This window comes from Bacillus rossius, unplaced genomic scaffold, assembly GCF_032445375.1.
Source record: "Bacillus rossius redtenbacheri isolate Brsri unplaced genomic scaffold, Brsri_v3 Brsri_v3_scf279, whole genome shotgun sequence".
Taxonomy (NCBI): Eukaryota; Metazoa; Arthropoda; class Insecta; order Phasmatodea; family Bacillidae; genus Bacillus; species Bacillus rossius.
The window spans coordinates 17,933-37,110 of record NW_026962458.1 but is presented as its reverse complement, the minus strand read 5'-3'; the positions used below and the strand labels follow the sequence as shown (position 1 = coordinate 37,110).

At 55.3% G+C, this 19,178-nt stretch overlaps 16 non-coding genes across 16 annotated transcripts; 7 read left to right on the top strand and 9 right to left on the bottom strand.

The window, feature by feature from the left end:
• Positions 1–4,501: 4,501 nt before the first annotated feature.
• On the bottom strand, positions 4,502–4,664 carry LOC134544063 (U1 spliceosomal RNA). Its single transcript, XR_010077494.1, has one exon. It is a non-coding gene; the product is annotated as a U1 spliceosomal RNA (small nuclear RNA).
• Positions 4,665–5,207: 543 nt separating this feature from the next.
• On the top strand, positions 5,208–5,327 carry LOC134544092 (U5 spliceosomal RNA). The gene has a single exon (XR_010077522.1). It is a non-coding gene; the product is annotated as a U5 spliceosomal RNA (small nuclear RNA).
• A 299-nt stretch (positions 5,328–5,626) lies between these two features.
• Positions 5,627–5,789, bottom strand: LOC134544062 (U1 spliceosomal RNA). The gene has a single exon (XR_010077493.1). It is a non-coding gene; the product is annotated as a U1 spliceosomal RNA (small nuclear RNA).
• Positions 5,790–12,139: 6,350 nt separating this feature from the next.
• Positions 12,140–12,302, bottom strand: LOC134544061 (U1 spliceosomal RNA). Its single transcript, XR_010077492.1, has one exon. It is a non-coding gene; the product is annotated as a U1 spliceosomal RNA (small nuclear RNA).
• Positions 12,303–12,845: 543 nt separating this feature from the next.
• On the top strand, positions 12,846–12,965 carry LOC134544091 (U5 spliceosomal RNA). The gene has a single exon (XR_010077521.1). It is a non-coding gene; the product is annotated as a U5 spliceosomal RNA (small nuclear RNA).
• A 300-nt stretch (positions 12,966–13,265) lies between these two features.
• Positions 13,266–13,428, bottom strand: LOC134544060 (U1 spliceosomal RNA). The gene has a single exon (XR_010077491.1). It is a non-coding gene; the product is annotated as a U1 spliceosomal RNA (small nuclear RNA).
• A 543-nt stretch (positions 13,429–13,971) lies between these two features.
• LOC134544089 (U5 spliceosomal RNA) lies at positions 13,972–14,091 on the top strand. The gene has a single exon (XR_010077520.1). It is a non-coding gene; the product is annotated as a U5 spliceosomal RNA (small nuclear RNA).
• Positions 14,092–14,390: 299 nt separating this feature from the next.
• Positions 14,391–14,553, bottom strand: LOC134544059 (U1 spliceosomal RNA). The gene has a single exon (XR_010077490.1). It is a non-coding gene; the product is annotated as a U1 spliceosomal RNA (small nuclear RNA).
• A 543-nt stretch (positions 14,554–15,096) lies between these two features.
• On the top strand, positions 15,097–15,216 carry LOC134544088 (U5 spliceosomal RNA). Its single transcript, XR_010077519.1, has one exon. It is a non-coding gene; the product is annotated as a U5 spliceosomal RNA (small nuclear RNA).
• A 299-nt stretch (positions 15,217–15,515) lies between these two features.
• LOC134544057 (U1 spliceosomal RNA) lies at positions 15,516–15,678 on the bottom strand. The gene has a single exon (XR_010077488.1). It is a non-coding gene; the product is annotated as a U1 spliceosomal RNA (small nuclear RNA).
• Positions 15,679–16,221: 543 nt separating this feature from the next.
• On the top strand, positions 16,222–16,341 carry LOC134544087 (U5 spliceosomal RNA). The gene has a single exon (XR_010077518.1). It is a non-coding gene; the product is annotated as a U5 spliceosomal RNA (small nuclear RNA).
• A 299-nt stretch (positions 16,342–16,640) lies between these two features.
• LOC134544056 (U1 spliceosomal RNA) lies at positions 16,641–16,803 on the bottom strand. The gene has a single exon (XR_010077487.1). It is a non-coding gene; the product is annotated as a U1 spliceosomal RNA (small nuclear RNA).
• Positions 16,804–17,346: 543 nt separating this feature from the next.
• Positions 17,347–17,466, top strand: LOC134544086 (U5 spliceosomal RNA). The gene has a single exon (XR_010077517.1). It is a non-coding gene; the product is annotated as a U5 spliceosomal RNA (small nuclear RNA).
• Positions 17,467–17,765: 299 nt separating this feature from the next.
• Positions 17,766–17,928, bottom strand: LOC134544055 (U1 spliceosomal RNA). The gene has a single exon (XR_010077486.1). It is a non-coding gene; the product is annotated as a U1 spliceosomal RNA (small nuclear RNA).
• Positions 17,929–18,471: 543 nt separating this feature from the next.
• LOC134544085 (U5 spliceosomal RNA) lies at positions 18,472–18,591 on the top strand. The gene has a single exon (XR_010077516.1). It is a non-coding gene; the product is annotated as a U5 spliceosomal RNA (small nuclear RNA).
• Positions 18,592–18,890: 299 nt separating this feature from the next.
• On the bottom strand, positions 18,891–19,053 carry LOC134544054 (U1 spliceosomal RNA). The gene has a single exon (XR_010077485.1). It is a non-coding gene; the product is annotated as a U1 spliceosomal RNA (small nuclear RNA).
• Between the last annotated feature and the right edge of the window lie 125 nt (positions 19,054–19,178).

The following is a 19,178-nucleotide window of genomic DNA, read 5'->3' as shown; positions in this document are numbered from 1 at the left end:
TTTTCAGTCTCTCCTCTCCGGTCCTCTCTCTGTCACCTCCGTCAATGACCGCACCTCCTTTTATACCAGCAACCCTCAGGACCACCAGCTCCTATTTGACGAACTCCAACGCCTCGGATATAAACCCTACACCCATCTCCGCCCCGACGAGCGTGCCGATCGAGTTGTGATCAAGAAACTCCCTCTCTCCACGACGGCTGACGAGGTCACCCAGTCCCTGCTCGACCTGCACCTACCTGTGGCATCTGTGGTGGCCATGCGCACCTCTCCTACTTCAACGACCCGGCCTTTCCTGGTCACTACATCCGGTCTGGGTGCGGCAGCCCCCTTCCTGAAGTTGAAGACATTGGGCTGCTGGGTGGTGGCAGTTGAGAAATACCGCGGCTCGGGGCGCGTACCTCAGTGCTACCGCTGCCAGCGGCCTGGACACCCGTCCTCCCGATGCCACCGGGACCTCGCCTGTTTCAAGTGCGCTGGGCCCCACTGGTCTCGGGACTGCACCTCGACTACCCGACGCTGCACGCTTTGTGACGGGGCCCACTTCGCTACTTCCACTGACTGTCGCGTGATTCAGGCTTACCTGCGCCGACACCCTCACCGACTCACTGACGCCACGACGACTGCCGTGGGGACCGGGCCCTCTGTCCCGTCCCTGTCCGATCCCAAGACGTTTCCTGCTCTCTCCACCAATGCTTGGGCACGCCCTCCCCCCGTTGTACCGGTTGTTCCCCCCTCTGCCACCTCGCACCCTCCTCCTTCCGCTCCTTCTTCTGACTCTCGACCGCTTGCCTCCGACTCAGACTGCTCGTCGCTTTCATCCCTCATTCACGACTTCATTTCATTCATCCGACAGTACCTCCCGCTCATCCGGTCTGTCCTGACGGCACTCTCCCGAGCCCGCACCTCCACCGAGAAGTTCGAAGTGCTCCTCCAGGCCCTTCTGAATTTCTTCGATGGATCCCGCCCCTCCCCTTAGTGTCCTCATCTGGAACGTCTTTTCCCTCCTCCCTAAGCTCCACGACCTTTTGCACCTGCTCCACGAGCGATCGCCCGACGTCGTGTTCCTTTCTGAGACCTGGCTCTCCCCCTCTGCCCCCGTCCTGGTCCCCGGGTATGCGGTCCACCGTGCCGATCGCGATGGTCGGGGCGGGGGGGTGGCGTTACTCGTCCGCAACACCATTTCACATCATCGCCGTCGCATCCCTTCTTCCCCCGCGGCCGAGGCGGTTGCTGTGCGCTTGCACGGCCTCCCGTACTCCCTGACCTTGGTATCCTTGTACCTCCCCCCTCAGTACGCCTTTCCCACGGCCGACGTTGTCGCCCTCGGTCGGCTCGACGCCCACGTCGTGCTGGCCGGGGACTTCAACGCCACCCATCCCTTCTGGGGCTGTGCCGCCGCGAACCGGCGGGGCAGCTCCCTCCGGCAACTCCTTCGGCGTACTCCTCTCTCTCTTTATGCCCCTCCGACCCCGACATTTTTTCCGGCCCAGCTCAACCGGCAACCCAGCATCATCGACTTTGCACTGTCCACGCCCCTCCCCATTCTCTCGGATCTCACCACCATCACCTCCGGCACATCCGACCACTTGCCTGTTCTTGCCACACTTCACTTTCACCCCCGTTCTAACCCCCACCTCCCCCGCTTCGATTTTCCCAAGGCCGACTGGGGCGGTTTTCAGCGTTCCCTCTCCGCTGCCATAGACCTGTCTGTTCCGTTCGATACCCCTGCCCGCCTTGACGCCAACGTTCTCTCGCTGACCGACGCCATTTCCGCGGCCGCCTCTGCCAACATACCTCTGGTTCCCCCCCGTCCCCTTGTCGACCCATTTCCGCCTTACCTCCGGGACGCCTTGTCCTTGCGCAACCGCTTCCGCGTCCTCTGGCAGGCTAGTCGTTCCCTGCTGCACCGGCGGGTGTACCTGGTGCTGCGGGGGCGCTGCCGGCGATTGGTCGCGGAGTGGAGGGCCCGTCTGGAGACTCGGCGTCTCCAATCCCTCTCTGCTTGCTCCGGCTCCCTCTGGTCTCACGTCCGTCGTCTCCGCTCGGTTCCTACCACCATCCCCCCGTTGACCACCCCCACGGGTGTGGCGGAAACGGCCTCGGAGCGATCCGAGGCGGTGGCCGCCTACCTGGCGACCACCTTCGCATCCGCACCCGGCCCTTCCCTGTCCTCCGAGTCTTCGGACGACGAGGACGGGGCCCGCCTCCTGTCTCGCCACGTCACTTTGCCCCCCCTTCCGGCCACCTTCCCCCTGCCGCTCGTCACGCCTTCCGAGGTCCGCACCCTGCTCGCCCGCCTTCGGCCCCGTTCTGCTCCTGGCCACGACTCTCTGCCCTCCCCCGTGCTCCGTGCCCTACCTCGCAAGGCCCTTGTGTTTCTGACCCGTCTTTTCAACGCAATGTTCCTCCTCTGCCACTTCCCCACCCCCTGGAAAACCGCCGTCGTCTCACCCATCCCCAAACCTGGCAAGCCCCCGTCTCTCCCTTCATCTTTTCGGCCCATCTCGCTTCTTCCTATTCTGTCCAAGGTCGCGGAACGGGCGATCCACCGCCGTCTCCTCTTTCAAGTCACCACCCTGGACCTTCTACCCCGCCACCAGTTCGGTTTCCGCCCCCGCCACTCGACGACCCACGCCATTGCCCGTGTGGAGCACCTGGTGGTCCAGGGATTCGCCAGGCGGCAACACACGGGCATGGTGCTTCTTGACCTCGCCCGTGCTTTCGATTCCGTTCCGCATGCCCAGCTCCTCCAGCGCCTCTCTGCCACCGACCTCTCATCTCATCTCATCCGCCTCCTCTGCTCCTTCCTGGAGGGTCGCACCTTCCGGGTTCGGGTGGAGGGGGTCCTCTCCGGCCCCCGCCCCATCTCCGCCGGCGTCCCCCAGGGCGCCATTCTCTCACCGCTACTTTTTACCCTCCACATCTCTGATCTCAAGCCCCCTCCCGGCACCTATCTTGTCCAGTACGCCGATGATACCTGTCTCCTGGCCTCTTCAGTTTCCGAGCGGCTGCTCTGCGACCGTCTCGGCCGCGGCCTCACTTCCCTCAACAATCAGTTCCTCGCGCATGGCATCGGGCTCAATCACTCTAAATCACGATCCATCCTCTTCTCCCGACTTCATCCACACCACGACCACCCGCCAGTCATCTCCACCGTAGCCATCCCCTGGTCGCCTCGCATCCGTTATCTGGGGGTCACCCTAGACAATACCTTTACTTTTCTGCCGCACCTCGACTCAATCCGCACCAAGTCCCGTGCCGTCATGGCTCAGCTGGCCACCATACTCAGACCGACATCCGGCACCCCTCTCGACGTTCGTGTGACTGCCTACCGTTCCTTTGTTCTTCCCCACTTCCTCTACGCGTGCCCGGCTTGGGTCCACTCCTCTCTGTACAACCTCCGTCCGATCACCCGGTCCTACTTTCTCGGTGCCCGCCTCCTGCTCGGTCTCCCTCGCGCCACCTTACGACAGACCCTCCTGGACCAGACTGGGCTCCCGCACTTACACGAGCTGCTCTGCAAGGTGACTAAGAAGTTTCTCCGCCACTGCCGGCGTTCTGACAACCCCCTGATCCGACTCCTTGCAGAGCCCCTGCCTGACGCCCCTCACCCCCGCCGACCGCTCTTTACCTACGATCATTTGAGACGCCCTGACCCTGATGACGTTGACGCTGGTGCAGTCGCGGCTGGTGGGCCCGGCAGCTGACGACGGTGATCACCACGTCCACGGTTGGCTCTGAGGAATGTTACCAGGCATCATCCCATCAAGATCTCTGCTCTCAGTGAACTACTGCCTAACATCGCCACTGCTCCGGACCGTCTTCATCTGCGGCCCGGCACCTTCTGCGCCCCGAGTCGCCCCCGGCAGCCCACAGAAGATTCGCCGCCCAACAAGCAGCTGGACCTCTAGGACGGTATCGTCGGAGGGGCCCCGTTTCGTCAGTGTTGAATAAAGATTGTCACCATTCGCCCTTGTGGCCATGTATTCGTGTTCTATGTTGTGTTTTATTTGTGTTCACCTGTATCCGCTTTTTATATTAAAGATGAATTTTTTGGTGGGTAACTCCCTTCAGTGGGAGTTCCCTTTGTAAAAAAAAAAAAAAAAAAAAAAAAAAAAAAAAAAACTAAAGATTTCCGTGGAGGGGAACATTTGATGAGTCTTTAAACAATTTTTTGTTGTGCCCAGTGTTTACACACTGGGCCGGTTACCGTTAAACCACTGGGCCCGGGGGTGAGGCGGGGAGGGGGAAATCTGAAAAATCGAATTGGACAAGTATCGTTCATGGGAATTTTTTTTTTCTTTTTTCAACTATTACCATGCACAATTACGTACCTTCCTTCCGCACTTTCAAGACGGTGGGGTTGTTCGCCAAGGCACCGTAAACTTGAGACCTACGAATGCATTACATACCATACACAGATGAAAAAAAAAAAAAAAATTACACTTCACTGTACATAATTCTTAACACTACTTCACAACTACTAAGTTGAAATTTTTTCACCGGGACAGCGCGAACGCAGTCCCGACTACCAAAAATTACGCGCCCGAGTTACCCACATTTGGGGTAATCGCAGAGGTCAGCTCAACCGAAGTGCAAGGGAAGAGCCTCACCCTGGGGGAACCCCCTGCTTGATCAGGGTAGCCCCTACGCCAGGTAAGTATGCTGCGCAGTGTTTCGCTTTTCTATTTCACTTGGAGCTCGGACCACCTCATCAACGTGTTTTGAGGTTATGTACTTCTACCTCCGAAACAGCTCTTTCCCCAGACATAACACTCCCGTGCCAGTTCATCACACTACATGACAGTACACACCAACAATGCAAATACAATTTCTTCCTACAACTGCCCGTTTCTACTCGCACCTCGTTTCCTTTGTTTCTGTACCCACGGCGACGGTCGACCGCCGCGTGCATTTGGTTACCCCGTTTGCCGCGTGGCGGCACTTGGTTACACCGTTTGCCGCGTGGCGGCACTCGGGTCGTCGCGTCCGCCTCGGCAAAAAGGCGGGCACCACGGCACAGTCGAGAGGGGAACTTTTTTCCATTAGCAACATACCTAGGGTTTCACGAAATATCGAGTGCCGTGTCCCACGAGGCGATTTTCGGACGATTCGCGGCTTCAGGCTGCACGACCGTACGCTATTTTCACCATTAGTGGTGGTCCGCACATTTTTCCTATATAGTCCGGATTTTCAAAGTTTCAACCGTGCTCTGGTTTCCCTTCAAACGCATAAATCTTTCGCCTTTTACTAAAGATTTCCGTGGAGGGGAACATTTGATGAGTCTTTAAACAATTTTTTGTTGTGCCCAGTGTTTACACACTGGGCCGGTTACCGTTAAACCACTGGGCCCGGGGGTGAGGCGGGGAGGGGGAAATCTGAAAAATCGAATTGGACAAGTATCGTTCATGGGAATTTTTTTTTTCTTTTTTCAACTATTACCATGCACAATTACGTACCTTCCTTCCGCACTTTCAAGACGGTGGGGTTGTTCGCCAAGGCACCGTAAACTTGAGACCTACGAATGCATTACATACCATACACAGATGAAAAAAAAAAAAAAAATTACACTTCACTGTACATAATTCTTAACACTACTTCACAACTACTAAGTTGAAATTTTTTCACCGGGACAGCGCGAACGCAGTCCCGACTACCAAAAATTACGCGCCCGAGTTACCCACATTTGGGGTAATCGCAGAGGTCAGCTCAACCGAAGTGCAAGGGAAGAGCCTCACCCTGGGGGAACCCCCTGCTTGATCAGGGTAGCCCCTACGCCAGGTAAGTATGCTGCGCAGTGTTTCGCTTTTCTATTTCACTTGGAGCTCGGACCACCTCATCAACGTGTTTTGAGGTTATGTACTTCTACCTCCGAAACAGCTCTTTCCCCAGACATAACACTCCCGTGCCAGTTCATCACACTACATGACAGTACACACCAACAATGCAAATACAATTTCTTCCTACAACTGCCCGTTTCTACTCGCACCTCGTTTCCTTTGTTTCTGTACCCACGGCGACGGTCGACCGCCGCGTGCATTTGGTTACCCCGTTTGCCGCGTGGCGGCACTTGGTTACACCGTTTGCCGCGTGGCGGCACTCGGGTCGTCGCGTCCGCCTCGGCAAAAAGGCGGGCACCACGGCACAGTCGAGAGGGGAACTTTTTTCCATTAGCAACATACCTAGGGTTTCACGAAATATCGAGTGCCGTGTCCCACGAGGCGATTTTCGGACGATTCGCGGCTTCAGGCTGCACGACCGTACGCTATTTTCACCATTAGTGGTGGTCCGCACATTTTTCCTATATAGTCCGGATTTTCAAAGTTTCAACCGTGCTCTGGTTTCCCTTCAAAGGCATCAAACTGTTCAGGGGAATTTTTTAAAAGCTTTTTGAAGCAAATCTGAGCACTTTTGGCCATTAACTAACTGGTTTCCTTTCAGCAATTTCAGCGAGCCGCCGAGACCTGCTGCTGCTAGTTCCTGAGTCGACCACCAGGAGTGCTCTTGTGTAGATCTAGTTCTTAGATCCTAGATCTTCTTCTTGTGAGTGCTGTGCGCCACCGAGTCGCGGCCTATTGGGGCGGCTGAGGGGGGAGTTTGGAATGGACTCCCTCCCGATGAAGCCAAACCAGGGCGGGGGCGACCTCGGTCAGAGGCCATCGGCCGAGGCCACTTCTTGTGACTCCCGGCAACCAAGTTGTAGCCTATTGGGGAGGCCGAGGGGAGAGTTTGGAATGGACTCTCTCCCGATGACGCCGAACCAGGGCGGGGACGACTTTGGTCCGAGGCCCTCGGCCGAGGCCGGTTCTGGCGATGAGATGACTACTGACAATCGGCCACCCCAGCCACGACAATACTGTGGACCGCATCGCCAGCGCTTGGAGACCATGCAAGTCGGGTCTGGGGAGGCGGGCGCTGCTGGGGTCGGGGGGGTGGCTCCGCCTCCCTCCCCCGCGCCGGCCGGGCTGCGCACCCAGACTGTTTGCATTAAGGTCAGCGAGACGAAACATCTTCACGGCCTGGACGTCTCCACCATCCTCGCTCTGCCTACGACTACCTCTGCTCCAACACCACCAACTGTGACTACTACTACCACCACGGCCTGCATCACTTCACCGATCATGTCTCCTGCGCCTTCTCTTCCGCTGTTGCCGACCGACTCACCGCCTGCCGCCGTTCCTCCTGCTGCGACTGCTACTCCCATGGACACCGGCTTCATCGTTCCCACGAAGACCGTCAAGCGCGCCCACCCCGACCAGCACTCCTCCGACGATGCCGTCCCTACCAGCAACCGCTACGACAGTCTCCTCAGTCTACCGGATACCGACACCGACGACGGCGCTGGGGCTGCCTCCTCGGACCGACCCTTGACTGCCAAGCCCCGCCGCAAGCAGCATGCTAAACGGCACCGGCCCGACACGCAACCTCCTCCTGTGCCCTTCACCACTCTCCCGGGCCCCTCTTCGACGAGTCCCAGCTCATCTCGTGCTCCACCCCGCCCTCCAGCCTCGCAGCCTCGTGCCTCCTCCTCGGCGGCGCCTCGCCCGCCTACCTCCACTCCTCGCACGCCTCGCATGCCTCCGATCGCCTGCCTTCTCACGCCCACAGCCGGCCCCTTCGCCACTGCACAACGTTTTCAGTCTCTCCTCTCCGGTCCTCTCTCTGTCACCTCCGTCAATGACCGCACCTCCTTTTATACCAGCAACCCTCAGGACCACCAGCTCCTATTTGACGAACTCCAACGCCTCGGATATAAACCCTACACCCATCTCCGCCCCGACGAGCGTGCCGATCGAGTTGTGATCAAGAAACTCCCTCTCTCCACGACGGCTGACGAGGTCACCCAGTCCCTGCTCGACCTGCACCTACCTGTGGCATCTGTGGTGGCCATGCGCACCTCTCCTACTTCAACGACCCGGCCTTTCCTGGTCACTACATCCGGTCTGGGTGAGGCAGCCCCCTTCCTGAAGTTGAAGACATTGGGCTGCTGGGTGGTGGCAGTTGAGAAATACCGCGGCTCGGGGCGCGTACCTCAGTGCTACCGCTGCCAGCGGCCTGGACACCCGTCCTCCCGATGCCACCGGGACCTCGCCTGTTTCAAGTGCGCTGGGCCCCACTGGTCTCGGGACTGCACCTCGACTACCCGACGCTGCACGCTCTGTGACGGGGCCCACTTCGCTACTTCCACTGACTGTCGCGTGATTCAGGCTTACCTGCGCCGACACCCTCAACGACTCACTGACGCCACGACGACTGCCGTGGGGACCGGGCCCTCTGTCCCGTCCCTGTCCGATCCCAAGACGTTTCCTGCTCTCTCCACCAATGCTTGGGCACGCCCTCCCCCCGTTGTACCGGTTGTTCCCCCCTCTGCCACCTCGCACCCTCCTCCTTCCGCTCCTTCTTCTGACTCTCGACCGCTTGCCTCCGACTCAGACTGCTCGTCGCTTTCATCCCTCATTCACGACTTCATTTCATTCATCCGACAGTACCTCCCGCTCATCCGGACTGTCCTGACGGCACTCTCCCGAGCCCGCACCTCCACCGAGAAGTTCGAAGTGCTCCTCCAGGCCCTTCTGAATTTCTTCGATGGATCCCGCCCCTCCCCTTAGTGTCCTCATCTGGAACGTCTTTTCCCTCCTCCCTAAGCTCCACGACCTTTTGCACCTGCTCCACGAGCGATCGCCCGACGTCGTGTTCCTTTCTGAGACCTGGCTCTCCCCCTCTGCCCCCGTCCTGGTCCCCGGGTATGCGGTCCACCGTGCCGATCGCGATGGTCGGGGCGGGGGGGTGGCGTTACTCGTCCGCAACACCATTTCACATCATCGCCGTCGCATCCCTTCTTCCCCCGCGGCCGAGGCGGTTGCTGTGCGCTTGCACGGCCTCCCGTACTCCCTGACCTTGGTATCCTTGTACCTCCCCCCTCAGTTCGCCTTTCCCACGGCCGACGTTGTCGCCCTCGGTCGGCTCGACGCCCACGTCGTGCTGGCCGGGGACTTCAACGCCACCCATCCCTTCTGGGGCTGTGCCGCCGCAAACCGGCGGGGCAGCTCCCTCCGGCAACTCCTTCGGCGTACTCCTCTCTCTCTTTATGCCCCTCCGACCCCGACATTTTTTCCGGCCCAGCTCAACCGGCAACCCAGCATCATCGACTTTGCACTGTCCACGCCCCTCCCCATTCTCTCGGATCTCACCACCATCGCCTCCGGCACCTCCGACCACTTGCCTGTTCTTGCCACACTTCACTTTCACCCCCATTCTAACCCCCACCTCCCCCGCTTCGATTTTCCCAAGGCCGACTGGGGCGGTTTTCAGCGTTCCCTCTCCGCTGCCATTGACCTGTCTGTTCCGTTCGATACCCCTGCCCGCCTTGACGCCAACGTTCTCTCGCTGACCGACGCCATTTCCGCGGCCGCCTCTGCCAACATACCTCTGGTTCCCCCCCGTCCCCTTGTCGACCCATTTCCGCCTTACCTCCGGGACGCCTTGTCCTTGCGCAACCGCTTCCGCGTCCTCTGGCAGGCTAGTCGTTCCCTGCTGCACCGGCGGGTGTACCTGGTGCTGCGGGGGCGCTGCCGGCGATTGGTCGCGGAGTGGAGGGCCCGTCTGGAGACTCGGCGTCTCCAATCCCTCTCTGCTTGCTCCGGCTCCCTCTGGTCTCTCGTCCGTCGTCTCCGCTCGGTTCCTACCACCATCCCCCCGCTGACCACCCCCACGGGTGTGGCGGAAACGGCCTCGGAGCGATCCGAGGCGGTGGCCGCCTACCTGGCGACCACCTTCGCATCCGCACCCGGCCCTTCCCTGTCCTCCGAGTCTTCGGACGACGAGGACGGGGCCCGCCTCCTGTCTCGCCACGTCACTTTGCCCCCCCTTCCGGCCACCTTCCCCCTGCCGCTCGTCACGCCTTCCGAGGTCCGCACCCTGCTCGCCCGCCTTCGGCCCCGTTCTGCTCCTGGCCACGACTCTCTGCCCTCCCCCGTGCTCCGTGCCCTACCTCGCAAGGCCCTTGTGTTTCTGACCCGTCTTTTCAACGCAATGTTCCTCCTCTGCCACTTCCCCACCCCCTGGAAAACCGCCATCGTCTCACCCATCCCCAAACCTGGCAAGCCCCCGTCTCTCCCTTCATCTTTTCGGCCCATCTCGCTTCTTCCTATTCTGTCCAAGGTCGCGGAACGGGCGATCCACCGCCGTCTCCTCTTTCAAGTCACCACCCTGGACCTTCTACCCCGCCACCAGTTCGGTTTCCGCCCCCGCCACTCGACGACCCACGCCATTGCCCGTGTGGAGCACCTGGTGGTCCAGGGATTCGCCAGGCGGCAACACACGGGCATGGTGCTTCTTGACCTCGCCCGTGCTTTCGATTCCGTTCCGCATGCCCAGCTCCTCCAGCGCCTCTCTGCCACCGACCTCTCATCTCATCTCGTCCGCCTCCTCTGCTCCTTCCTGGAGGGTCGCACCTTCCGGGTTCGGGTGGAGGGGGTCCTCTCCGGCCCCCGCCCCATCTCCGCCGGCGTCCCCCAGGGCGCCATTCTCTCACCGCTACTTTTTACCCTCCACATCTCTGATCTCAAGCCCCCTCCCGGCACCTATCTTGTCCAGTACGCCGATGATACCTGTCTCCTGGCCTCTTCAGTTTCCGAGCGGCTGCTCTGCGACCGTCTCGGCCGCGGCCTCACTTCCCTCAACAATCAGTTCCTCGCGCATGGCATCGGGCTCAATCACTCTAAATCACGATCCATCCTCTTCTCCCGACTTCATCCACACCACGACCACCCGCCAGTCATCTCCGCCGTAGCCATCCCCTGGTCGCCTCGCATCCGTTATCTGGGGGTCACCCTAGACAATACCTTTACTTTTCTGCCGCACCTCGACTCCATCCGCACCAAGTCCCGTGCCGTCATGGCTCAGCTGGCCACCGTACTCAGACCGACATCCGGCACCCCTCTCGACGTTCGTGTGACTGCCTACCGTTCCTTCGTTCTTCCCCACTTCCTCTACGCGTGCCCGGCTTGGGTCCACTCCTCTCTGTACAACCTCCGTCCGATCGCCCGGTCCTACTTTCTCGGTGCCCGCCTCCTGCTCGGTCTCCCTCGCGCCACCTTACGGCAGACCCTCCTGGACCAGACTGGGCTCCCGCACTTACACGAGCTGCTCTGCAAGGTGACTAAGAAGTTCCTCCGCCACTGCCGGCGTTCTGACAACCCCCTGATCCGACTCCTTGCAGAGCCCCTGCCTGACGCCCCTCACCCCCGCCGACCGCTCTTTACCTACGATCATTTGAGACGCCCTGACCCCGATGACGTTGACGCTGGTGCAGTCGCGGCTGGTGGGCCCGGCAGCTGACGACGGTGATCACCACGTCCACGGTTGGCTCTGAGGAATGTTACCAGGCATCATCCCATCACGATCTCTGCTCTCAGTGAACTACTGCCTACCATCGCCACTGCTCCGGACCGTCTTCATCTGCGGCCCGGCACCTTCTGCGCCCCGAGTCGCCCCCGGCAGCCCACAGAAGATTCGCCGCCCAACAAGCAGCTGGACCTCTAGGACGGTATCGTCGGAGGGGCCCCGTTTCGTCAGTGTTGAATAAAGATTGTCACCATTCGCCCTTGTGGCCATGTATTCGTGTTCTATGTTGTGTTTTATTTGTGTTCACCTGTATCCGCTTTTTATATTAAAGATGAATTTTTTGGTGGGTAACTCCCTTCAGTGGGAGTTCCCTTTGAAATAAAAAAAAAAAAAAAAAAAAAAAAAAAAAAAAAAAAACTAAAGATTTCCGTGGAGGGGAACATTTGATGAGTCTTTAAACAATTTTTTGTTGTGCCCAGTGTTTACACACTGGGCCGGTTACCGTTAAACCACTGGGCCCGGGGGTGAGGCGGGGAGGGGGAAATCTGAAAAATCGAATTGGACAAGTATCGTTCATGGGAATTTTTTTTTTCTTTTTTCAACTATTACCATGCACAATTACGTACCTTCCTTCCGCACTTTCAAGACGGTGGGGTTGTTCGCCAAGGCACCGTAAACTTGAGACCTACGAATGCATTACATACCATACACAGATGAAAAAAAAAAAAAAAATTACACTTCACTGTACATAATTCTTAACACTACTTCACAACTACTAAGTTGAAATTTTTTCACCGGGACAGCGCGAACGCAGTCCCGACTACCAAAAATTACGCGCCCGAGTTACCCACATTTGGGGTAATCGCAGAGGTCAGCTCAACCGAAGTGCAAGGGAAGAGCCTCACCCTGGGGGAACCCCCTGCTTGATCAGGGTAGCCCCTACGCCAGGTAAGTATGCTGCGCAGTGTTTCGCTTTTCTATTTCACTTGGAGCTCGGACCACCTCATCAACGTGTTTTGAGGTTATGTACTTCTACCTCCGAAACAGCTCTTTCCCCAGACATAACACTCCCGTGCCAGTTCATCACACTACATGACAGTACACACCAACAATGCAAATACAATTTCTTCCTACAACTGCCCGTTTCTACTCGCACCTCGTTTCCTTTGTTTCTGTACCCACGGCGACGGTCGACCGCCGCGTGCATTTGGTTACCCCGTTTGCCGCGTGGCGGCACTTGGTTACACCGTTTGCCGCGTGGCGGCACTCGGGTCGTCGCGTCCGCCTCGGCAAAAAGGCGGGCACCACGGCACAGTCGAGAGGGGAACTTTTTTCCATTAGCAACATACCTAGGGTTTCACGAAATATCGAGTGCCGTGTCCCACGAGGCGATTTTCGGACGATTCGCGGCTTCAGGCTGCACGACCGTACGCTATTTTCACCATTAGTGGTGGTCCGCACATTTTTCCTATATAGTCCGGATTTTCAAAGTTTCAACCGTGCTCTGGTTTCCCTTCAAACGCATAAATCTTTCGCCTTTTACTAAAGATTTCCGTGGAGGGGAACATTTGATGAGTCTTTAAACAATTTTTTGTTGTGCCCAGTGTTTACACACTGGGCCGGTTACCGTTAAACCACTGGGCCCGGGGGTGAGGCGGGGAGGGGGAAATCTGAAAAATCGAATTGGACAAGTATCGTTCATGGGAATTTTTTTTTTCTTTTTTCAACTATTACCATGCACAATTACGTACCTTCCTTCCGCACTTTCAAGACGGTGGGGTTGTTCGCCAAGGCACCGTAAACTTGAGACCTACGAATGCATTACATACCATACACAGATGAAAAAAAAAAAAAAAAATTACACTTCACTGTACATAATTCTTAACACTACTTCACAACTACTAAGTTGAAATTTTTTCACCGGGACAGCGCGAACGCAGTCCCGACTACCAAAAATTACGCGCCCGAGTTACCCACATTTGGGGTAATCGCAGAGGTCAGCTCAACCGAAGTGCAAGGGAAGAGCCTCACCCTGGGGGAACCCCCTGCTTGATCAGGGTAGCCCCTACGCCAGGTAAGTATGCTGCGCAGTGTTTCGCTTTTCTATTTCACTTGGAGCTCGGACCACCTCATCAACGTGTTTTGAGGTTATGTACTTCTACCTCCGAAACAGCTCTTTCCCCAGACATAACACTCCCGTGCCAGTTCATCACACTACATGACAGTACACACCAACAATGCAAATACAATTTCTTCCTACAACTGCCCGTTTCTACTCGCACCTCGTTTCCTTTGTTTCTGTACCCACGGCGACGGTCGACCGCCGCGTGCATTTGGTTACCCCGTTTGCCGCGTGGCGGCACTTGGTTACACCGTTTGCCGCGTGGCGGCACTCGGGTCGTCGCGTCCGCCTCGGCAAAAAGGCGGGCACCACGGCACAGTCGAGAGGGGAACTTTTTTCCATTAGCAACATACCTAGGGTTTCACGAAATATCGAGTGCCGTGTCCCACGAGGCGATTTTCGGACGATTCGCGGCTTCAGGCTGCACGACCGTACGCTATTTTCACCATTAGTGGTGGTCCGCACATTTTTCCTATATAGTCCGGATTTTCAAAGTTTCAACCGTGCTCTGGTTTCCCTTCAAACGCATAAATCTTTCGCCTTTTACTAAAGATTTCCGTGGAGGGGAACATTTGATGAGTCTTTAAACAATTTTTTGTTGTGCCCAGTGTTTACACACTGGGCCGGTTACCGTTAAACCACTGGGCCCGGGGGTGAGGCGGGGAGGGGGAAATCTGAAAAATCGAATTGGACAAGTATCGTTCATGGGAATTTTTTTTTTCTTTTTTCAACTATTACCATGCACAATTACGTACCTTCCTTCCGCACTTTCAAGACGGTGGGGTTGTTCGCCAAGGCACCGTAAACTTGAGACCTACGAATGCATTACATACCATACACAGATGAAAAAAAAAAAAAAAATTACACTTCACTGTACATAATTCTTAACACTACTTCACAACTACTAAGTTGAAATTTTTTCACCGGGACAGCGCGAACGCAGTCCCGACTACCAAAAATTACGCGCCCGAGTTACCCACATTTGGGGTAATCGCAGAGGTCAGCTCAACCGAAGTGCAAGGGAAGAGCCTCACCCTGGGGGAACCCCCTGCTTGATCAGGGTAGCCCCTACGCCAGGTAAGTATGCTGCGCAGTGTTTCGCTTTTCTATTTCACTTGGAGCTCGGACCACCTCATCAACGTGTTTTGAGGTTATGTACTTCTACCTCCGAAACAGCTCTTTCCCCAGACATAACACTCCCGTGCCAGTTCATCACACTACATGACAGTACACACCAACAATGCAAATACAATTTCTTCCTACAACTGCCCGTTTCTACTCGCACCTCGTTTCCTTTGTTTCTGTACCCACGGCGACGGTCGACCGCCGCGTGCATTTGGTTACCCCGTTTGCCGCGTGGCGGCACTTGGTTACACCGTTTGCCGCGTGGCGGCACTCGGGTCGTCGCGTCCGCCTCGGCAAAAAGGCGGGCACCACGGCACAGTCGAGAGGGGAACTTTTTTCCATTAGCAACATACCTAGGGTTTCACGAAATATCGAGTGCCGTGTCCCACGAGGCGATTTTCGGACGATTCGCGGCTTCAGGCTGCACGACCGTACGCTATTTTCACCATTAGTGGTGGTCCGCACATTTTTCCTATATAGTCCGGATTTTCAAAGTTTCAACCGTGCTCTGGTTTCCCTTCAAACGCATAAATCTTTCGCCTTTTACTAAAGATTTCCGTGGAGGGGAACATTTGATGAGTCTTTAAACAATTTTTTGTTGTGCCCAGTGTTTACACACTGGGCCGGTTACCGTTAAACCACTGGGCCCGGGGGTGAGGCGGGGAGGGGGAAATCTGAAAAATCGAATTGGACAAGTATCGTTCATGGGAATTTTTTTTTTCTTTTTTCAACTATTACCATGCACAATTACGTACCTTCCTTCCGCACTTTCAAGACGGTGGGGTTGTTCGCCAAGGCACCGTAAACTTGAGACCTACGAATGCATTACATACCATACACAGATGAAAAAAAAAAAAAAAATTACACTTCACTGTACATAATTCTTAACACTACTTCACAACTACTAAGTTGAAATTTTTTCACCGGGACAGCGCGAACGCAGTCCCGACTACCAAAAATTACGCGCCCGAGTTACCCACATTTGGGGTAATCGCAGAGGTCAGCTCAACCGAAGTGCAAGGGAAGAGCCTCACCCTGGGGGAACCCCCTGCTTGATCAGGGTAGCCCCTACGCCAGGTAAGTATGCTGCGCAGTGTTTCGCTTTTCTATTTCACTTGGAGCTCGGACCACCTCATCAACGTGTTTTGAGGTTATGTACTTCTACCTCCGAAACAGCTCTTTCCCCAGACATAACACTCCCGTGCCAGTTCATCACACTACATGACAGTACACACCAACAATGCAAATACAATTTCTTCCTACAACTGCCCGTTTCTACTCGCACCTCGTTTCCTTTGTTTCTGTACCCACGGCGACGGTCGACCGCCGCGTGCATTTGGTTACCCCGTTTGCCGCGTGGCGGCACTTGGTTACACCGTTTGCCGCGTGGCGGCACTCGGGTCGTCGCGTCCGCCTCGGCAAAAAGGCGGGCACCACGGCACAGTCGAGAGGGGAACTTTTTTCCATTAGCAACATACCTAGGGTTTCACGAAATATCGAGTGCCGTGTCCCACGAGGCGATTTTCGGACGATTCGCGGCTTCAGGCTGCACGACCGTACGCTATTTTCACCATTAGTGGTGGTCCGCACATTTTTCCTATATAGTCCGGATTTTCAAAGTTTCAACCGTGCTCTGGTTTCCCTTCAAACGCATAAATCTTTCGCCTTTTACTAAAGATTTCCGTGGAGGGGAACATTTGATGAGTCTTTAAACAATTTTTTGTTGTGCCCAGTGTTTACACACTGGGCCGGTTACCGTTAAACCACTGGGCCCGGGGGTGAGGCGGGGAGGGGGAAATCTGAAAAATCGAATTGGACAAGTATCGTTCATGGGAATTTTTTTTTTCTTTTTTCAACTATTACCATGCACAATTACGTACCTTCCTTCCGCACTTTCAAGACGGTGGGGTTGTTCGCCAAGGCACCGTAAACTTGAGACCTACGAATGCATTACATACCATACACAGATGAAAAAAAAAAAAAAAATTACACTTCACTGTACATAATTCTTAACACTACTTCACAACTACTAAGTTGAAATTTTTTCACCGGGACAGCGCGAACGCAGTCCCGACTACCAAAAATTACGCGCCCGAGTTACCCACATTTGGGGTAATCGCAGAGGTCAGCTCAACCGAAGTGCAAGGGAAGAGCCTCACCCTGGGGGAACCCCCTGCTTGATCAGGGTAGCCCCTACGCCAGGTAAGTATGCTGCGCAGTGTTTCGCTTTTCTATTTCACTTGGAGCTCGGACCACCTCATCAACGTGTTTTGAGGTTATGTACTTCTACCTCCGAAACAGCTCTTTCCCCAGACATAACACTCCCGTGCCAGTTCATCACACTACATGACAGTACACACCAACAATGCAAATACAATTTCTTCCTACAACTGCCCGTTTCTACTCGCACCTCGTTTCCTTTGTTTCTGTACCCACGGCGACGGTCGACCGCCGCGTGCATTTGGTTACCCCGTTTGCCGCGTGGCGGCACTTGGTTACACCGTTTGCCGCGTGGCGGCACTCGGGTCGTCGCGTCCGCCTCGGCAAAAAGGCGGGCACCACGGCACAGTCGAGAGGGGAACTTTTTTCCATTAGCAACATACCTAGGGTTTCACGAAATATCGAGTGCCGTGTCCCACGAGGCGATTTTCGGACGATTCGCGGCTTCAGGCTGCACGACCGTACGCTATTTTCACCATTAGTGGTGGTCCGCACATTTTTCCTATATAGTCCGGATTTTCAAAGTTTCAACCGTGCTCTGGTTTCCCTTCAAACGCATAAATCTTTCGCCTTTTACTAAAGATTTCCGTGGAGGGGAACATTTGATGAGTCTTTAAACAATTTTTTGTTGTGCCCAGTGTTTACACACTGGGCCGGTTACCGTTAAACCACTGGGCCCGGGGGTGAGGCGGGGAGGGGGAAATCTGAAAAATCGAATTGGACAAGTATCGTTCATGGGAATTTTTTTTTTCTTTTTTCAACTATTACCATGCACAATTACGTACCTTCCTTCCGCACTTTCAAGACGGTGGGGTTGTTCGCCAAGGCACCGTAAACTTGAGACCTACGAATGCATTACATACCATACACAGATGAAAAAAAAAAAAAAAATTACACTTCACTGTACATAATTCTTAACACTACTTCACAACTACTAAGTTGAAATTTTTTCACCGGGACAGCGCGAACGCAGTCCCGACTACCAAAAATTACGCGCCCGAGTTACCCACATTTGGGGTAATCGCAGAGGTCAGCTCAACCGAAGTGCAAGGGAAGAGCCTCACCCTGGGGGAACCCCCTGCTTGATCAGGGTAGCCCCTACGCCAGGTAAGTATGCTGCGCAGTGTTTCGCTTTTCTATTTCACTTGGAGCTCGGACCACCTCATCAACGTGTTTTGAGGTTATGTACTTCTACCTCCGAAACAGCTCTTTCCCCAGACATAACACTCCCGTGCCAGTTCATCACACTACATGACAGTACACACCAACAATGCAAATACAATTTCTTCCTACAACTGCCCGTTTCTACTCGCACCTCGTTTCCTTTGTTTCTGTACCCACGGCGACGGTCGACCGCCGCGTGCATTTGGTTACCCCGTTTGCCGCGTGGCGGCACTTGGTTACACCGTTTGCCGCGTGGCGGCACTCGGGTCGTCGCGTCCGCCTCGGCAAAAAGGCGGGCACCACGGCACAGTCGAGAGGGGAACTTTTTTCCATTAGCAACATACCTAGGGTTTCACGAAATATCGAGTGCCGTGTCCCACGAGGCGATTTTCGGACGATTCGCGGCTTCAGGCTGCACGACCGTACGCTATTTTCACCATTAGTGGTGGTCCGCACATTTTTCCTATATAGTCCGGATTTTCAAAGTTTCAACCGTGCTCTGGTTTCCCTTCAAACGCATAAATCTTTCGCCTTTTACTAAAGATTTCCGTGGAGGGGAACATTTGATGAGTCTTTAAACAATTTTTTGTTGTGCCCAGTGTTTACACACTGGGCCGGTTACCGTTAAACCACTGGGCCCGGGGGTGAGGCGGGGAGGGGGAAATCTGAAAAATCGAATTGGACAAGTATCGTTCATGGGAATTTTTTTTTTCTTTTTTCAACTATTACCATGCACAATTACGTACCTTCCTTCCGCACTTTCAAGACGGTGGGGTTGTTCGCCAAGGCACCGTAAACTTGAGACCTACGAATGCATTACATACCATACACAGATGAAAAAAAAAAAAAAAATTACACTTCACTGTACATAATTCTTAACACTACTTCACAACTACTAAGTTGAAATTTTTTCACCGGGACAGCGCGAACGCAGTCCCGACTACCAAAAATTACGCGCCCGAGTTACCCACATTTGGGGTAATCGCAGAGGTCAGCTCAACCGAAGTGCAAGGGAAGAGCCTCACCCTGGGGGAACCCCCTGCTTGATCAGGGTAGCCCCTACGCCAGGTAAGTATGCTGCGCAGTGTTTCGCTTTTCTATTTCACTTGGAGCTCGGACCACCTCATCAACGTGTTTTGAGGTTATGTACTTCTACCTCCGAAACAGCTCTTTCCCCAGACATAACACTCCCGTGCCAGTT